Here is a 20,388-nt window from a genome sequence, read left to right as displayed (position 1 = left end):
AAATGTGTGTTCTATAAATAGATTTAGATCAAGTAAAGCTGGCTTACTTAGTAAGATATTGGTCTTTCTTTTTAATAATTATAGTGATCTATACATGAAAAAGTCATGGTGGCCAGTACTGGTTTTAACCAACATACTGCTTCTTATATGGAGGGCATTAACAACACAACGGTGATAAAGATGAATGAGGTACAAGTACAAATAAATGTTTTTATGTTCAGCATGCTTCACAAGCTAGTAATAATCTTTTTTAAAAAGGTGAGTTTCTACACATACACAATGGGTCACAAACCATGCATCTCATTTAAGGTGGCAAGAAGCAGGATTGATTACGTGTGTCCCCACTAATGACAAGGCAAGAACTTAACAACAATGTGTGAAATCCCATTTTCCCCACATCTGCAACTGACATTATAGGGTCCTTATTTTTAAAAAAAGAAAAACAGAAATAAATTTAAAATGCAGACTAATTAATATCGAATTGTATTCCTTTTGAAAACTGAATATAGCTCAGAAAGTCAGCATAAACACTGGTGACTTCAAATTTTCTTATGGTATGTCCTATCTATAAAGTTTCTAAATACAGTATGTTACACTGAAAAATATGTGATTGCTTTTACATATAATATAGACAACTTGGAATATGAAAAATACATTGGTCTAGTTATTCCCCTCTATTAAATGTTTCCATTTTTCCTGCATCACTAAATATTTTAAGCGAAGTTCTAAATAATTTCAAGATCAACAGGGTTGTAAAAATAAAATTTTCAGCTAAGAACAAACATTTTTCATTTGAAATGATCTAAACAAGTTTCATGGTTTAATTCATTATAAACAGTGTTTCCATAATTGTCATATACAGGACAAAATTATTCATGAGTATATTTCTAATTTCAGTTAGTTACTTCCTTCTCCCAAAAATGAACACATTTTTTTAAGAATCACTAAATGTTGCACTTGACTAAAAAGAACATCAGACATCTAGTCCAACTGCTATAAGTGATTTCCCAGTTGACGCTGGGTTAACAGCGCTACTTCCAATATAAAAGTTAAATGTATTCTTTACCAATGAAATAGAAGTGAACTACTATTTCACCAATATTAGATTTTCATTATTTTTGAAAAGGCCACCAAATGGCTTAGCCTTACAACAACAACAAAATATGCAAACATTTATGAAGAATTCTTTGGTTAAGTTCCATGTTTATCTAGTGAAGTGATTAACAGCATATATTATGGACCCGCTCAACTACTTCCTATGTGAATTTGGCCTACTTACCTAATTAAGATCTCTAATCCTCAATGCCCTCATCTGTAAAACGGAGAAAATATCACCTATACCATCAGGTTATTGTGAGGACTAAAAGAGTTAATATGTGTAAAATTTTTAGAACAGTGCCTGGTAAATCTTAGAAGTGATTATAAATATCACTGGATTTCTGAAATCGATGCCATAAGAAGCAAAGGGGAAGTTCATACAAAATCAAGACACCTTTTACATTCTAAAATGCATTTCATTATTCACGTATTTTATTAATGATATGATCAAACCAAGTATACTAACAGTGCAAAAGATTTCTATGTAATCATTTTTTAGTGAATATTTTCAAGAGACTAATATTAGGTTTTTCAAAGTAAAGCCATGCACATTCTAGAAGATCTACACACTAATGGAACTCAAAAATACTGTTTTTTTGTTTTTGTACACATGCTTATTTAGGGGGGAGGGAAGACCATTTATTTCAATTCCCAAAAGTGCCTATAACTTAAAATTTTAAATTCCTAAATTCACTCTTTGAAACAATCTTCTAATAAATTATCTTGCTCAAAATAAAAAAAATAAAATAAAATCACACCATTTTTGTGATCTACATCTTGAATTATGTAAAACTGCCAGACTAAACTTGCCAGGAATTAAAATGATGGTAACTGTCTTTCCAGGCTAAATCAGAGGTAGGAACTCTGTAGGATAGATAATTTAAAGAGTTAAAAAATGATCTAGAGATCATACTCTTTGCATTTGTTATATTTAAATATGAGAAAAAGCATAATTTGGGGATAGTATTATTTTATACTCTATAAAAATTTAAAGACACTTTACATATTAAAACATTCCTCTGATCTTCTATGCTTGCACTGTAGATTAACATTCTACCACTGTAGAAATTTGGTCCCACTTTTCAAAAGAATGTAAAATACAAGAATGTAAAAAATAAAGAGATTACAGAATCATATATCAAAAGAACAGTACTTATCACTTGTTCTTGTTCACTAATGTAGTTGAACATTTTACTTTGAAACATATTTTTCCCATTTAAAATTAATTTTCTATTTAAGTCTTGGGCAATAAGACTGCCACTTTCTAAATACCTAATAGAAGTTAGCTTTCAGCAAGTGAGAACTACAAAGCTATATAATAGTGGTTTGCAGATTAATTCAGGAAATTTATCACCTCTTTCATCATTTATCAATGTCATGGCACAAAAAAATGAATCCTAAGAAAATTCCTATGAGTGCAAGGATCATCATAATATAAAGACTCTGGTCTTATTTTCAACTTATTATTTCTGTAGAATTGTATTTTATTTTTGTTTTTATTAGACATATTAACCAAGGATGCTAAGTTTGGGCTCCAGCTTTAAAGATTTCAAAAAAATTGAAGACATATTAAAGGAAAATATATAAATTTTTATTATGAGACACTTCACAGACAAAAATGCAATAATATACTCAAAACAATAATGAAACACCTATAAGATGATCTTTAAAGCAATGACTGCATAAATATCATATTCCTCTAACAGTTTAAACATTTTGAATTAGTTCCTATATCCACAGACTGTGAATTTAAAAACCAAAATCACTTTTAGTTCAATAGATACTGAAATGCTAAATACATATTCAGCCCAAGTCTGTAGGCAATGTGAATCCAAGTACGAGTGCAGAACATACTTGTGAAGAGAACATCAATATAGCAATACAATTTTATTTTAAAGGCAATAATATACAAAAGGCAGGCAGAAATACTGTTATTTGTTGTACTCTTCCTAGTTTTATTTTATAATGTAACTCTTTGTTATTTTGATTATGTGGCATTCCAAATTTGCTAAGTTGGGGTTACCATATGGATAAAAAATTATGTATTTTGTTTGCTAAATTGGAAAGGTGCTCTACTGTGATATTTTTATTTGAAATCTAATTGGCGCCTATGTTAGAGTATTTTAAAGATAGAAGGTAACAAAAGAATAGGGTTTTCATTTCAAATGTTATCTAGAAAACAAATAGAAATAAATTATTTTATACTTTTATCATATTAGTTGATATCTGGAAGTTTATTGGCTATCAGACTTTTCTAATCAAAATTATATGTAGCCAGAAAATAGATTTTCTTTACTAAAATAAACATAATAATGGTCCTAAAACTTTGCTGAAATATTACCAAAACAGTAATTAATTTAAAAAGATGATCCCTTTGGTTGATCTTTTAGAATGTTAGATAATAAGGTTGATTATAAAAAAGTATATAACTGAACAAAATGAATAAATGGGACATCCGGATTCTCAAAGGGGGAACTAAGCCTTAGAATAAAATATTTTAAATATTTTTTCCACAGGCATATTACTTAGTGATTGCAATAGTCTGCATACATGAAATTGTGTTCATGTAACTGTGCTATATAAAAAGCATAAAAATCCTGTGCTCCTACTATATTTTTTAAGCACTCTAAATTGCCAAGGTCACCTAAGAATCCAGGTGACACTGCATGCCTGAAATGATGACTAGATATGTTATAATTATATTCCACTACTTCATCATTTACTTTTCCTCAGTACTTAAACAAGTTTTTACCCAGCTGCTTCATTATGTGCAATGACTAAATCAGAGTCCACATTCACAAAAATCTTCAACTAACTTATATCCAAGGCGGCGGGAGTGAAGTAAGTATTAATAGCTGGTGGTGGGATTACTGTTACAAGAGGTATATGGTGATTCGCATGTATGTGACTTAATGATGCTCCACTTAAAATAATCTAGTCACCTACAGGTAGCATTAAAGAGGAAACAGCGAAGATATCATCCACAAGGTTTGAAATTACAATTAATCCAATGAATAGTAGAGATTGCCTTCGACAATAAAGTTTCCCTGACAAGAAGGTGAACATAACCTAGCTATAACTTCACCAGGGAAAGGATGGGAACAAGTTCAGGGAAGCTATGAGCTATACTGAAATGAAATTTCAAGAAACAAATCCAACTATTAAGTTTGGGGAGAAAAGGTAATAGGTGGAATAAACTAACAATTAATTTCTGTCTTTCACTTTTTAAAAAAGATATCTTGCAGCTTGGGTGCTGACATAATCTTGCAAGCAATAGGTACACAAATAACACTGTTTGGGAAGATGCAACATGAAAAGAATTTACAGTTCACATATATTACGGATGTCAGCAAACTGACATCGAACATGGGACCTGGGGCACAGCTCAGATTGAGAGACTGTGAGCAATTCACAACTTCTCTGAGTATAAGCTTATTTCCCGGTAAAATGAACAAATATGACTGTATTCTATATTAAATTTAGCAGCTATACAACCCCTTTCCAATCTTTTGTTTTTCTTTCTCCTTCCCCAGAAGAAATCACTACCCAAAATTTGGTATCCAACATGCATTTTTATACATATTACATATGCATATACAATGTGTAACTTGGACTTGCAAGTTTAAGACTAAAATGGATAATTTTAAATTCTTACTAATGTATATCTGTGAATAGTCATTAAGATTGCCATTTATTTACTATTTCTTTTTAAATCTATCTTTATTGATTTCAGAGAGAGGAAGGGAGAGGGAGAGAGAGAGATAGAAACATCAATGATGAGAGAGTCATTGATCGGCTGCCTCCTGCACGCCCCCGACCGGAGATCGAGCCCGCAACCCGGGCATGTGCCCTGACTGGGAATCAAACCCCAATCGCCTAGATCCTAGGTCGATGCTCAACCACTGAGCCACGCCCAGCCGGGCTTTATTCACTATTTTTAAAAATGCTGCACTGCACACTTTTTAATGTATTCTGATGCACAAGTGAAAGAATTACTTTAATGTAAAACCTAAAATAAAATTGTTTGTTGACTCCTCATATCTTCCCCAAAGGGGTCCCCAAAGGGCTTATACTGATCTACACTTCACAAGAAATGCATACTAATAATACTCTGCATTCCTGCCAAAACTTAGTGCCAAACCTGAATTTCCGTCATTGTAAGTGCTATAAAATGACATGCCACTGTTTTAATTTGCATTTCCCTAATTATTAATAAGATTGAGCATGTTCACTTTCCAGTGAGTTTCCTCTTTTAGAAGCTGTCAGTTCTTATCTCTTAATCGATTTTTTTCTATTGGATAGTTGGTCATCCTATTGCTGGCTTTTCTTACATATTCTGGGTACTTAACCAGTGATATTTATTGTAAATATTTACTTCTTGTCTGTGATCTGTCTGTTCATTTAACTTAGGGTGCATTCTGGTGTTCATATATTCCTAATTTTAATTGAAAATATCAATAGTACCTGGCACATAATAGATGTTCAATAAATGTAGAGTGATTTGAAATAAATTAGTCAGTGCCTGCTATTGCAACATATGTCCCTTTCCTTCTAAAATATTTGACAATAAATACGACAGAATTTATACCCCCCAAAACAGGGCTTGGCAGAAACACTCAAAACCAATACAACTAATAAAAAGTTCTAAAAATAAATAAATAAATAATTTTTTTAATCCTCACCCAAGAATATGTTTTTATTGATTTTCAGAGAAAGAGGAAGGGGGAGAGAGAAAGAGAAAGATCAATGTGAAAGAAACATGGGTCAGCTGCCTCCCATACTCGCCCCAACAGGGGATCAAACCTGCAACCCAGGTGTGTGTCCTGACCCAGGATCAAACCCACAGTCCTTCGGTGCACGGGACAATGCTCCAACCAACCACGTTACCCAGCCAGGGCTAAAACCATAACAATTTTTATTAAACTCCTATATGCCTAAAAGGAAGTGGAAAAATTCTAATTAAAAAAATACAGTAAGTACATAAGCTTTTTTCTGTAAAAAAGATGAAAGTAGATTGATGAAAGGGTATCCCTCTATTGTATTTTGCATTTGCCTCGAGTATTATACTTTGCATCCAGCTACAACTACTTGGTAAGGCTCAATATTAATATGCTGGGGGGAGGGGGAAATCACACATTAACCAACTTACATATTTTACTAACATAATTCCCCTATTTACCTATCATGTAGAAGCTAATTCACATTACAGAAAAATGCATTGTAGCAGAACAGAATGTACTTAATTGTCTGGTGCCAACTAGGTATTGCTCATAACTCAGAGTGCAGCAAAGGAAACTCCCAGGCAGGTTAAAACTGTCCTGAAAGGTTTCATGGAGTTGGGCCTGAAACGAGAGCTGAAATTTGCATAAACAGAAAGGATTAAATGCATTTATGGCATGTGAAAGGGTGCTCTGAGTTACTTAACCTTAACAAAGTGAAAGACCTATGTTTGGATTAATAAGGTGTGTTGAGCTTACAGAGGGCCTCAAATGCCAGGCAGAGGGTTCACAGTCCTTGAATAAGAAAAGAGAAACAAAAAGTAGTTTTGGAATGAGGAAGTGTCATGAGACAACACCCACTTAGACACAGTAAAGAAAATGTTCATTGCTCTATGCTATATGAAGAACAAGATTAAGAAAACATGACAGTCCATTTGTCAGACCTGTTTGAGTGTATACTGAATCATCTTTGCACAGGCTGAACACAAATACAAATCCTTTAAAGTGCTAAAATGAATGTATCAGTGGAGTACATTGTATAAATGAAGTTGACCTGCAGTGGACAAGCATACTTTTCACAATCCAATTTTATTTGAGTTACACTTAAACTGCTGAGTAACTTAGCCTATTAACCACGGACATGATTTTTTTGGGGGGGGGAGGGGAGGATGCTCATGGGGAAAATTACATTTAATTGACAAGGTTGAAAAACTCACATTAACTCTTCAAATTTACTTACCTAATATACTTGTGGATCTTCCACTAAAATTAATACACTTAGAAGATATAGCCTCTGTCATTCATTTTCTATAAATTACTCAATCGTCTAGCTTTGTCTCTTGCACACAGTGCATGCGTAATAAATAATCACAAAATGAATAAAGAACAGATGAGTGATGATTTATTTCTACAAATGCCAATAGCTAAACAATGTTAAAGTATCTATGGCTGAAGAAAAAAAAATGAAATCACCAACGTATATAAACCACAACGGGCTTGTGAACATTATTATGCCTCACCCCCTGTGAATGTTAAATTGATGTGTCAGTTTGGCTTAGCTATGGTACTCAGTTGTTTGGTCAAACGCTAGTCTAGATGTTGCTGTGAAAATATTTTGTAGATGTGATTAATATCTACAATTTCACTTTAAGTAAAGCTGATTACCCTCAATAATGGGGTGGGTCTCATCCAATCAGTAGATGGCTTTAAGAGCAAAACTGAAGTTTCTTGGAGAAAAGAAGGAATTTTGACTCAAATGATAGCATAGAAACCCTGTTTGAGTTTCCAACCTATTGGCCTGTCCTACAGATTCCAGCCTCCACAATTATGTGGCCCAAATTTCTTAAAATAGATATTAGAGATAGATGATATAGATTCATATACTATTAGTTCTGTTTTTATGGAGAGCACTGACTGATCATCCTTGCCCCTCAAAAAAAATGAACTAAAAACACTCACATTAGAAGAAATGTAGACATTTCTAACACATTATATTACTATGTACATGTGTGTGTTTGTACACACACAGATATAACAAACATTGAGTTTTGACTTAATGTCAAATAATACCGTAGTAAAAACATTTTAATTTGGTAATGTCTGTATAGGCTTTCAAACTGGGTTTCATGGGGTTGCAAACTATATGGCCTTCTTCTGTTGAAGAAAAGAATGCAGTCAGGGCAGGACCCACCTTTCCTGATCACACTCCAGGACTCCAAAGTCATCACTTTTGGACTCCTAGGTTTGCCTAGGCACTGAAGATTCCTGAGGCTGTGCTTGCACAACACAAATAATTCATGATTGCAAAAATTCCTCCCTTCCTCCTAACATTTCATCATAAAACACCTACATTGTGAGTACACGTCATACTCCCTATGGAAAAGTTTTAAGGCAACTTTTCTTTCAAATAGATTAAACATTTTTACAGGAGTGTTTCACCTCTAGTATTATTAGAAAAAGTGGCTCTAGTCATTGTTAATCTATAAAATTAATGATCATATTAGCTGGCATAATCCTAAATATTTAGCAAAGAAATGATTAGTTTTCCAAACAATTTCATTTGAAATGGTTATAGAGAAAACCTTGCTTTACTCATTTTTTACACTTTAAAAATCCTTGCTTTTACATCTAAGTTATTTTTAATCCATATTATTTCTCTAAGATATATAAATCACTAAGAATTGGAGCTTTCCCTTTCATATTTCATAATTGGAACATTCCTGCTAACATTAGGTAAAAGGGAAAAAAAATAATAAAACAGGAAGAGAAACACATGGCCTACAGGACAAACAGTATATACACTTCAAAAACGTGAAAGGTAGAACTACAAAGTGAAAATATTCCCAACATAATACCACACAACCATTCCTTGTGGTTCATGTACTTGAAATACATGTAATATCTGACCAAAGGATAAACTACAGGCTTTTAAACTGGTTTTGATGGAAGTGCAAACTGCACCGCCTTCTGTTGAAGAAGAAAATAAGATGATATCTAAACTATTTTTGGAATGTCCAGATGAGAGAAGATATAAACAGGTACAAACTACCAACACATCGTGTAAAAGTGATGAATAAATCAGTATCGCACCAGCGACAGGATGTATTACATGTAAATAAAAGGGTTTTCCTATGATGATGTAGTCAATTGTTGACACATTGGACATTCAGAACAATGATATATGTGGGGGGATAGAGTAGTGGAAACAAAAGCCCACTTACTCTTTATGGCTGTCCAGGAAGTCACCAATACGGCTACAAGAAGACAGAGAAAAGAAGTCTGCCAACTTCTATTCTCACCCAAGACTGGGTAAAATGGGTAGTGCAAGTGGGAACGAGACTTTATGCTTCAGGAGGACAGGAACCATATATGTTTCATGAACTGACATATACAAAGGGTCTATTAACATTTGTTTACTGAATTAAAGAATGCTGCCAGCCACACATCGACTAGGATTTACAGACATTTCAAAATGTGGATCTGGAAAAATGATAGGAAATGACATATTTCAGAGGCCTTAGAAAGTGAATGTGGAGTAGATGTTCCAAATTCTGGCTCCAGGAAGTGAAAAACCAGATTCTCCTTTGACCCCCATTCTCCCTATCAATGTGTACTGCTGCTTCTTGCTTGCTTAAGCCTTGCAGAGCCCCTCATGGCCATGGTATATGCCATAGTTCCTAGAGTTCCTCCAGTTCTTTCTTTTTTTTCATGACTTTTAGCCATTTTAGGTTACTCAGTTCCAAGTTAAGAAAAAAGATTCAGGACAGTGGCTAGCACTGGGAGTGCCTCACACAAGATGGACAAAATTCAAGCCACTCTTTATTCATTCATTTATCAATTACTGAGGATCCTCACATCTCTGGTTTAGACCAGAAGCTGGTAAAAAGAGAAAAAAATATAAAATCCCTGCCTTCCCAATCTAGTGGGCATGAAGAACAGGTAAGCAGTAAATTATGATCCTTGAAGTGGAGATCTGATAGTGATCTATCAGGCTGTTACTGGAACTCAGCATATGTTTCTTGCGTGGGACTGGGGTAGGCTTCCTTGAATTTACAATTGAATTGAGCCTTGAAAGACCCACTGGAATAAACCAAATGACAGAAAGTTAGTCACTCCAAGTGAAGAGTGTAGTGTCTGCCAACAGTAGTACCTAGGATTACACCCCCTCCCGCCCCCCAAAAGCAACAAAATTTGTTAACACCATTTTGCGAGAGAGAAGTTCAGCGGAGTCTAGTACCCTGGATAGCTCCCTGGCATCAAAGGTGATTGGAGAGACTGAGATCTAGCTGATTGGAAAAGAGAGTAGAGGACCTTCAAACCTTCAAAGTTACCAATCTATCCTACATTCTTTGGTTTTCATAATACTTCACCCACTCCTTTCCTGCACTAGACCTCTGGGGCTGTGTGTCTTCTCTACCATCAACCAATGAACCTAGAGCTCCTTCAGAAATATCCTGGGAGGCCATTTCTTCCTTCACTAAGCAGCACTGGAGGGTCTTTACCACTTTTTTGAGCAGCACTTAAACGTGGGACCCTGAAAATTCCCCCTGAGATGTATCACATTACACTCTCCCTCCAATCAACTTAGACCCTCCCTCTGACAAACCCTTTATCATTTCAGAAGCTCCCCAATACCACCACATATACACCCTGAGGGATGCTGTAGGGAATGCTGTAGGGAATAGCCTTCGAAGTTAATTTTAGCCATAATGTTGCTATAAGTTTATATCCTTTTTGTGAGCAAATCTGAAATGATTTTTTGATGGCCCAATGGAGTAATCTGTACTTTTCAAAAAAAAAATTACTACTATAGCAGGTGCTTTCTAACTTAAGTAACTCATTTATTAATGAATTCTTGGGTCTGTTTATACATGAATCCAATATTAAAAACTGAACTCAAAATTTTAAAAGTATCCTGAGCTGTCTGTCCAAAGGTAACATTCCTTGGAAAATTTTGGAATCCTGATGTATACAGACCCACTGGTGTTATTATCGATAAGATATTTTGAAACTTTACCTGAAATAAGTTACTCTTAGTCCAGATTTCTAATGAGTTTTGAGTTTGGTTTGGTTCTTCCTTTACCTAACCTTCTCATTTGATGTCTCTGGGATATTTGTATGCTTTTCTGTCTTCAAGATTTTCTTGAATATCCTAAAGAATACTGAATGTTAGAAAGGAGTACTTACTAAACATATTTCATATATTCAGAATTAATACTCTGGTAACTTGTACAACTATAAACAAAAAAGAACCAAACAAGCAAAAATAAAGGTAGTTTCTAAAGAAAGAATTGCCTAGAATGTTTGAGCCTACATTTGCACTTATTTTTGCCATGCCTTTATTCATGTACACTTGTTTGGTTTTATTTACAACCCTGATATAGGTTTGTGATAAACTGTTTCCTGCTGTTGTCAAAAACAAACAAACAAAAAAACAAAGGAAGAAACCACGCATACAACAATAACAAATCATTAACAGAATCACAGTATTTACCTATTTCTAGGAAACAGCTAATTGCTGTGAACAGGCACATAAGAAATATGACATGCTAGTCTAAATTTGGTTGATAAAGAAGGTGTATCACTAAGACTCCCAGAAGCATTGAATTAGGGTAATATACCTGCTTAACAATCACTTCTTGAACACAGGCATACTGCTAGTCTTCATTAATGAATGATAAAAATTAGAGAAGGCATTATACCTTCTGCAATATGTTCCTTCAGCTGTTTTACATTCCAAGCATACCATGTACAAATAAGGTTATGAAAGAGAACAGAAGGGCCAGATCATCTAGAAATTAACTGACTAGAAAAAGAGATACAGGCAAATCCTAAAAAATTCGAATGTACATTATGCAAATATTTGTACACACCTATCACATTTGGGTACCAAACAAGACATGGAAAGTGTGTGTTTCATTTATTGTGGGTTATGCTGTTCAGGAACCCAAGGAAACATAGGAGGTGCATTCTTTTGAAACAGAATGGCTTATACATAACAAGCATTTACAAAATGTTTGTTGTCAATGATGGTGAATGAGATAACTCTACAGTGGGGCACAGTCATGTAAGGGAAGATAACATGTAGCAAAATGAGGCACTCTGGTGACAGTCAGAACCTGGAATTAGACTTGCACTGTAGTCTGGGAAGCACTATAGAGACCCAGCTGTAAATATTTCCAAGAAGTCCAGCCAGCCTAAGTGTCTGGGGTCTGGCAGTATGCCATTAGTCATTGGCGTCACAGAGATCCAAGAGTGAGTACTGGAAATCTAGCATACCTCTAGGAGCTGGCAATGTTGAAAGATCCAGGAAAGTGGTATTTTGGGGGAGTTTTCTGGTATGTAAAAGGACTCAGGAAATTAGATGTTTCAGAGGGAGGATCCTATTCTTTAAAAAAATAAAGCAGGCTCTGTCAAAAGAGCCTTGCTCTAACACTAGGAGAAATGGTGATATTGGGTAATTTGTCAAGATGCAGGGAAAAATATTAGGTAAGAAATCACTTTTAGTTACAAGAAAGAAGCATTAAGATACATATGCTATAATATTAGAATTGAACATCAAGATTGGTTTAATGTTAAGTCTCAAAGTGTTCAGCTAGAAACTAGTCAATCTCCCTATCACATAGAAGGATTGGTCCTGAGTGTGAGATGTGGCTGAGGCTCCAGTTAGTGATTAAATTATTCCTGCAACAAAAAAAGATTCTGGCAAAAGCTACAAAACAGGCCATATCTGAAATACTCAGTTAAGCCAATTATTCTTTTTCTTCTTGATATTATGCATCTAGTGCTATTTATGTTATTGACTGATTTAAACACATTATAAAATAAAACTGTGTATATTTAGTCTACTAGAGAGGTTCAGAATAATCAACTTTAACTCTCTGATTGTCCATTGACTTCTACAAATTCAATCTTTAAATATTTCCTTTTCTACAAACATTTGAACACTGATTAAACTCACATTTAAATAAGTGAATTGTAAAATAAAAGCCAAAAGAAACTAAACTGATATCACCATATGCTATTTCTTTCTCATGGGAGACAGGCTGGATGAATAGACTGCACCTATGATCAGCTTTGCTTAAGCAAGGTACTCAAAGCTCTGTGTGAACCTTTCCAGAAGACAAACTGCGTATCTCCAAATACAGAGAATATCTAAGGTTTGAACATTCTCAAAATAAAAGCACCTATTCTTAACATTATAGTTGGTTACATATTAAATTTCCATTAATGAGTTGGAATATTCTGACAAGATAGGGAAGACAATGGTGCTTTCGTGACACGGAGGGTGCACAATATCAGTACTGAAAAGAGCAATGAAAAGGTGGAAGTTTCAGTCTTGCAATTCCTTCATCAGTTACACAGGAAGCAAGAACATTCTCACTGAAGATGGTGGCAACAGGTCAGGTAATGCACAGAGAGTGCAGGCCCCTGAGTGAAATCAGGAACAAAGGGAAGATATACTCCTTCACACTTTGGTGTCTACCGACTTCATAATTTTTGCATCATTGTAATAAAAAATCAAACAGACCATAGAACAGGGCCTCAGTTTCCTCATCTCTAAAATACGCACAAAAATATGTTTAATCTTAGACGAATCACATGGCATAGTATATATTAACTGCTTATCATGTAGGAAGTGTTCAGCACATTATGGTCATCATCTGCAAATAGAAAGGAAAGCCATACCTATGTTCACATATGTTCCAGGACTCTATTTTAAAAGCTTTCTTACAGTGTGTTTCTTTGGCAAAATATAAAACATCCATAGAATGAGGGCATACAGTTATTCAACCAATATTTATTAGACATCCATTATACATCAGTACTGTTAATCCTTGATGATACAATACTGAATAATTACACAAATAAATGTAAGGTTAAAACTGCAGTAAGTACTACAAGGTAGAGGAACATGCAACTAAAGTAATATAACAGGGTAAATGTTATAGCAAAGGAGGCCAAGAAAGGTTTCATTAGGGAAGAGATAACTGAACTCATCTCTGAAACAGAGAGGTGGGGGTAAGGTGTTGGGGGGGGGGGGAGGCAAGAAGGGAGGCAAGGAGGGAGGGGGAGAAGAAAATAGAGAGGGAGAGGGAAACTAAAGATATACAGGATGTGAACATATCTTTAATCTTGAAAAATGTAGAGATGTGGAGATTTGTCTAAAATTTATCTCAGCAGTTAGACATCTAGAACAATTCATACATGTGATGCTATTGTTATGCTGCTAAAATACCTGTAATCTTATACAGAGAAAAATGATTACAACAGTCCAAGACCAAAAATATCATGTAAGAGTCAACAAGACTAAACAAAGAAAATGGTCAACCTTTGTACATATTTTGGGTTTTATAAATTAATATCAATAAAGTTCAGCTTGGGCCATTACTGCCCAGTTAAATTCTACACTTAAGTATATGCAAGAAATTAAAAACTCATTTAAATTTTTTTAAAAAGATAGTTAGGCCTGAATGCAGTTCAGTTGGTTGAGTATCACCCTCTGCACCGAAGGGTCGAGGGTTTGATTCCAGGTCAGGGCACATGCCCAGGTTATGGGTTTCAACCCCAGTTGGGCACATGTGGAGGGAAACCAATTGATGTTTCTCTCTCTCCCCATCCCCCCGCTTCCCCCCCCCCACCTCTATCTATCTACCTACCTATTTATCTATCTCCCTTCTTCTCTCTAAGCATGTCCTCAGGTGAAGATTAAAAAAACAAAACAAAATACAGTTAAGATGAAAATCTTCTGACAGAGAGTGTAATACAGTATTTTCCAGGTCTAACCTTAGTTATCTCTACCCGTTGAGAAAAGTACTTAGTTACAAGACACCGCCTTTACGTTTCACTGTAAAATACTGTACGTCAGTGGTTCTCAAACTTAAGAGGCCGTAAGAATCACAGAGAGGACCCCATCCCAGAGTTTCTGATTTAATCAGTCTTTGGTGGGACTGGCATTTTAACAATTCACTAGTGCTGCTGCTCAGGGAACCACATTTTGAGAACTACTACCCTAGGTTAATAATTTGCCATTAGATAATAATATGTTCCTTATAAATGACATTTAGATTTTAGTTAGTTTCAGAGTTTATGGTATTTAAAATTTTAATCAGCTTACTTGAAATTTAAAAATTGCTAATATAGTGTAAATAATGCAAAACCAAAAGCTATATTTTAAATTAATCTAGACACAGGGCCACAGTTTGGCCAAGCAAAAAACTTCATCTGTCAATTACCTAAACAGAAAGCTTTAAAAAAAAATTTAATATATTACAGAACCTATTTTTGACCACCATTCTTTTTTGTTGTCATTGTTAATCCTACCAGAGGATGTTTTTTCTATTGTTTTTTCTGAGAGAATGAGAGGGAGGGATGGAGCGGGAGAGAGAGAGAAACGTTGATGCAAGAGGGACACATCAACTGATAGCCAGAACACACCCGAATGGTGGGGTGGGGAGCGAACCTGCAAACCAGGCACATGACGCTCTAACCACTGAGCACCACGGGCCAGGGCTTGACCACCACTTTTTTTCTGGCATTTTATTTAGCCCACATGAAACGTCTTAAAATGCAATATGGTCATTTTAAAATAAAAACTGCTAACAATATCTTGGTACTGTATCCACTGCAATTTAGACAGATCATTTTTACATTTTTACATTATATTAACTTAAGGTACATATTGAAGTATATTTCTTTTGTTACACTGTTCATCAATCTTCCCATCTTTTCTCACTGCTTATCCTAACCCCAGACTTTATGTTGTGTTGTTAACTGACACTCATGCATAGTGAAGATAATAATGCTGATAGAAGTGTATGTTCTCAATATAAAGCCAACAGATTTTGTCACTATCCAATAGGGAAATCATGCTCAACTGTCAGTCATACAGTAGGAGAGATTACATTATCAAAGTGATACACTTGTGACATAGAGTCCAAAACCAAACTCAAGAGAGACCAATTAACAGATAGGTTTGTACTCTGACTACCTTGGAAATCATCCCATTCCTGCAAGAATATGAAATTGGTGACTTAACAGGTTTTTCACTATTGAAATAACTCTTATCTATTCACCGTCAACAAAAAATATATATGAAACTCTTGTATTCAACTAACCTGAAAGTAATTGTATTCTGTGATTCATTGATAGTCATATCTAATATTTGTACTATTTCTTTACTGTCACCATAAAATACTTCTGGGTTGTCATATTGAAGGACAGGATAAAAAGTCAGTTCAGATGTTTCCCCTTTTATTCTTAAAATGAAGAAATGCATTTTAAGCATTGTTGTGTATTTAAAAAAACAAATATATACACAAAGAAAAAATAAGCTCAGAATGCTGAGAAAGAAGACACGTTTCTATTACTAATACAGTCTATTTACCAGAACATACCTAAATTATCAGTAAAATTATTGCTACAATTCTAAAATTGTTTCCCACAAGCCCTTCGTGGAAAATAATGTAAGAATAGATTAACTATTGTGTTGATGCATTCTAATATTTAAAAATATTATAGAAAAGGTGTTGTTTAATGAGTTATACATTGTCTATGAAGAATGTAATGGTAAGCATTCAATGAATGCATACTATTATACAGTTGTCGTTCTACATATCTCATACTTTTCCTTCAGATGCAAATCAAAGTTAAGGACGGACCTCAAACACCTCGCCATAAAGAGGCTGTATGTGCTACATTGTTATTAATACCCAATTCACCACTTTCGTGGGATGTGGTATATTTAAATATTTAGAGTAAGTATTGTCTACAAATACACATGAAGCATTTTTTTTTTTTCATTAAAAGGCAATATCAAGTTGAATATTTGTCTTCTAAGGTACAAAAAGTATGCACTGACAATTCGTTCCAAGAACAGACTGCACAGAATGTTGTACATCAAAAACAGACTCACCCCGCACGTGCACTGGCACAACAAATTTAACAACTTTGGCTGTATCTGAATCTATTTCAAAACAAACTTATCTTCCCTCATATCTTTTATTGTTTTCTATAATTCCAAGAGATTTGCATCTCATATCTCACATGCTCACCCATAAGCCACTAATCCTATTTATCCTTCAAGATCAAGACCAGGCAAGTCTACCTATCCCTGAAGCCCTTTCAAACAAAACCCAGTAGGAATAAATGTTATTATCATGCTCTGGGCTCCTGCAGTCCTCATTAGACATGCAATCTCTTACTGTCATGAACTGTTAACTCTGTTCAAGCACCAGATTCCTCCCAAATGGAGAGTAAGTTCCTGAAGGGCACAGAGCTAGGAAGTCATGTTCTCCACCAGACCTGGAGAGTATCTTGCACGTGACAGGCTATTATGCGTGCTATGTTGAATAATAAAATGCAATAAAGAGTTGAGTAACTATAAAATTTAACACATTTTTCATTTTCTAATTCATGAGTTTGATGTAAATTTACATTCTATAGTATAAATAATGATGCATCATTAAAATAAACAGCTACTAATTCTCTGACCTTGTCAAAAACATCCATAAATATGACTTTTTAATAATTGTAATAATAATTTATCAAGTACATGGTAAAATTCCCCATTATTTCTTCTACATGGCAATGATTCAGGAAAGTTAATGTCACAACACTCGGTGGGGCTCTCAGTCCTAAGGTAACATATAAAACTGCACATGCTCCAACGCTGAAAATGTATTTTAGACCAGTACGAACATAACTGATTCGAAATAACACACCCTTGACTCTGCTCTGTCTTCAAAATGAACCGAGCTGGTAAGGAAAGCAACTTTCACAGCTGGGGAAAAGAAAAGCAAACTAAAACAGTTAGCATGTTTTGACCAAAATAAGGAGCGCCCTAATTAATATCCGAAGAAGACACATCACTCTGACAATAGCATGACCAGTTTACTTCTCCTTTCTTCTCTATGAAATTACTGAAGGGGGGGTTGCACCAAGGAATTTCAATGCTTAAAAAACACTGTGCTTGGCGGCAGGCCTTACAGATAGACCCACTTAAAATAATGAGGACACTGCCCTGCCATCCCCATCCCAACCGGTCACTGATTCTGCAAAGGCCAGGCTGCTAACTTTTAAGAACCACCCTGAATTTACTAAAGCACAGGTGGTAGACACCGTCCCTGACCCTACCTAAGCTTCAAGCTCTGTCTTTGGAATTTGCACCTGTCAAAAAGCAAATAGAAAGAGAGACAAACTGGGTCTTGGCCTAGAAGAATAGTATTTTAGGTCTTCTCTTAATAGCTAGTTTTTAATCAGTAGTAATCAATATAAACTCAGCTGGGTGTCTGCTTCTTTCAAAATGGGTGTACACCATTTTTAATAGCCTTTCCTGGGTGTAGGGATGGAGGGGATGTGTCACATTTCAGGGGGAAGGTATTCCACTGTAAAGATCCTAGAAATGAAAACTGCAAATCAAGTAGGTACTTCCCGACCTGCGCGCCCTAACCATGGCCCACAGAGTTAAGAGTGGCGGTAAGTACACAAAAGTATTAAAGGGCGAGAGACCTTCTAAGCAGCATTTCCTTACACCTGTAAAAAACCAAGTGATATGCTGACTTCCTTCATTTCCTATTCCAGGTCCCACGGGGGAAGGGGGGGGACTGCTTCCCATTCTGAGAAAGGGAAGGAAAGAGATGGGGGGGGGGGAGAGCGTGAAGCTCCAGATACGCTGAAAGAAACCCCGAGAAATTTCACAACTCTTTGCCATAAATAGCCTTTCTTCTCACTCGGGATACCTCCTCCCTGACATCAGCGAGGCTCAGCCTCCACGCGCAGAGGCACCATTCACAAATCCCTCCGGCGGCCCCGCGCGCACCCCTACCCCGCCGCGGCACCGCGAGCAGTCCCCGCGACACCGGCCGAAAAAGAACCCGGGGCCCAGGGGCCACCTGCGGTTTCGGCTCCCGATTGATTTCTTTCCAGGTGAACCAAGGTACAGATCAGTGAGGAGCGCGAACACACACGGACGCGCGCGCACACACACACACCCCTCCCTGGAGCCCTGGACGCGCCACCACAAAGCAATTTGTTCCCACTAAGTCGCTGCCGCCCCGCCGCGCCGGGGAGGTCTCGCCTCCCATCCGGGAAGCCAGCGCCGGAGGACGGGCAGGCGGCGGCGAGAGGGGGTCCGGGCTCCGGCACTGCGGCTCCGGCGAGGAGCCTGGCTCCCCGCCCCCTCCCTCTCCTCCCCCTCCGCGCCCCCGCCCCCGCCCCCGCCCCCGCGCCCGCGCCCGCGCCCGCGCCCGCCCCCGCCCGGCCGACCGCAGCCCGGCCGCCCCTACCTGCGGGACGCGGGCGCCGAGGGAGGAAGCGGCCGGCAGCCTGCGCCAACTCTCGCCTCCTCGCCGGCCACGGTCAGCAGCGCCCTGGAGCGGCGGCCGCGGCCCCGGGGAGCAGAGCGCTCCGGAGCTCGGAGGGAAAGGCCACGCAGCGCGCCGGGAGTCACGGGCCAGCGGCCGGCGAGCCCGCCCCCCTCCCACCCCGCCCGCCAGGCCAGGTCCCCGCGCCGCGCTCGCCGGGCCCGCGGCCGGCGCCCCGGGCCTGGGCGGGGGCTGCTCCGTGGCGACCCCGGGCAGGCGCGGTCACCTGCCGGGCGGTCATCCCGGCGGCGGCCCGGGGCGGCGGCGACCCGACGCGCGACCCTCCGGGCGCAGGGGCCCCAGGGGCGTTACTACCTTGAGGGCTCCGCTCCGCTCGTTAAGGCTCCTCCGGGGCACTCAGGGATTATGTCTTCGGGGCACGGGGGTGTCTCCTGGCTCCCTCCTCTGCCCTCCCTCCCCCTCTCGGCTGTTGGGCTCCTTCTCTCCACTCCCAGGTGCGCGGAGTCGAGCTGCGTTTTTTTAATAATCCTCCTGCGCCTCCTGCCCGCGCCCGCGGAGCTGCGCCGCCTGAGCCACCGCTGCCCAGTCAGTCATGTTGCCGCGAGAGAGGCGGATTGGCAGCCGGTCGGCGACTGTTTGCGGGGAGAGAGAGGCGAGCAGAGCGAGAGGAGGGCAGGGGAGGGACGCGGGGAGGCGCTTCCAAGTGTGTGAGTGCGCGGAGTGCGACTGTACGGGGAGCCCGGGAGCCACCTCCCCGCGGGCCCAGTTCCGACTGCGCGGAGGGCGGCGGCGAGCGCGGCCTTTATAGGGGTTGGGGCGGGGGGCGGGGCGGGGCGGTGCCGGGCCGACGGCGTCCCCGGTGCCACGCGCGCAGACTCGCGCGGGAACGCGCGCACCCCCGCCGCCGGCCCGCTGCTGAGTTTTCGCTCCGGGGGCGCCGCGCCCGCGCGTGCTGACTCGGCTCTGCCCGCAGCCCGGCCGTGCTCCGGCGTGGAGCCCGAGTGCGGAGTCGGGCCTCGGGAGGGTAGGCGGGAGCCTGCGGCGCAGCGAGGGCGCGCGAGGATGCTGCCGATACACTGTAGCTTTTCCCTTCCAACCACCGACGCTGTCTTGTTTCTCGCCCTGCGCTTGGGCAGGAGACTGTGAGGTTTTCCTTCCCCGTGCGCTCGCCCCAACCCTCTCCCATCCCGACGGGCCTCTCTCCCCTTCAGGGCAGCGAGGAAAGAAACCTGGCTGCGTTCCTCCGA

At 38.8% G+C, this 20,388-nt stretch overlaps 1 protein-coding gene across 4 annotated transcripts in view; it reads right to left on the bottom strand.

Moving 5' to 3' along the window:
• Positions 1-19,889, bottom strand: part of CCSER1 (coiled-coil serine rich protein 1) — a 1,053,860-nt gene extending 1,033,971 nt beyond the window's left edge. For 2 of the 4 annotated variants that reach the window (XM_081140171.1, XM_081140174.1), the window contains exon 1: positions 19,496-19,889. The gene's annotated coding sequence lies outside the window, so the exon portion shown is untranslated. Of the gene's footprint in view, positions 1-18,709; positions 18,779-19,102; positions 19,159-19,495 lie in introns of those variants that run through there. The other 2 variants (XM_081140172.1, XM_081140173.1) reach the window with 2 other exon arrangements.
• Between the last annotated feature and the right edge of the window lie 499 nt (positions 19,890-20,388).

The sequence above is a fragment of the Miniopterus schreibersii genome, assembly GCF_964146895.1.
Source record: "Miniopterus schreibersii genome assembly, chromosome: 1".
Taxonomy (NCBI): domain Eukaryota; kingdom Metazoa; phylum Chordata; class Mammalia; order Chiroptera; family Miniopteridae; genus Miniopterus; species Miniopterus schreibersii.
The sequence above is the reverse complement of the archived record's forward strand: the minus strand, read 5'-3'. Positions and strand labels throughout refer to the sequence as shown.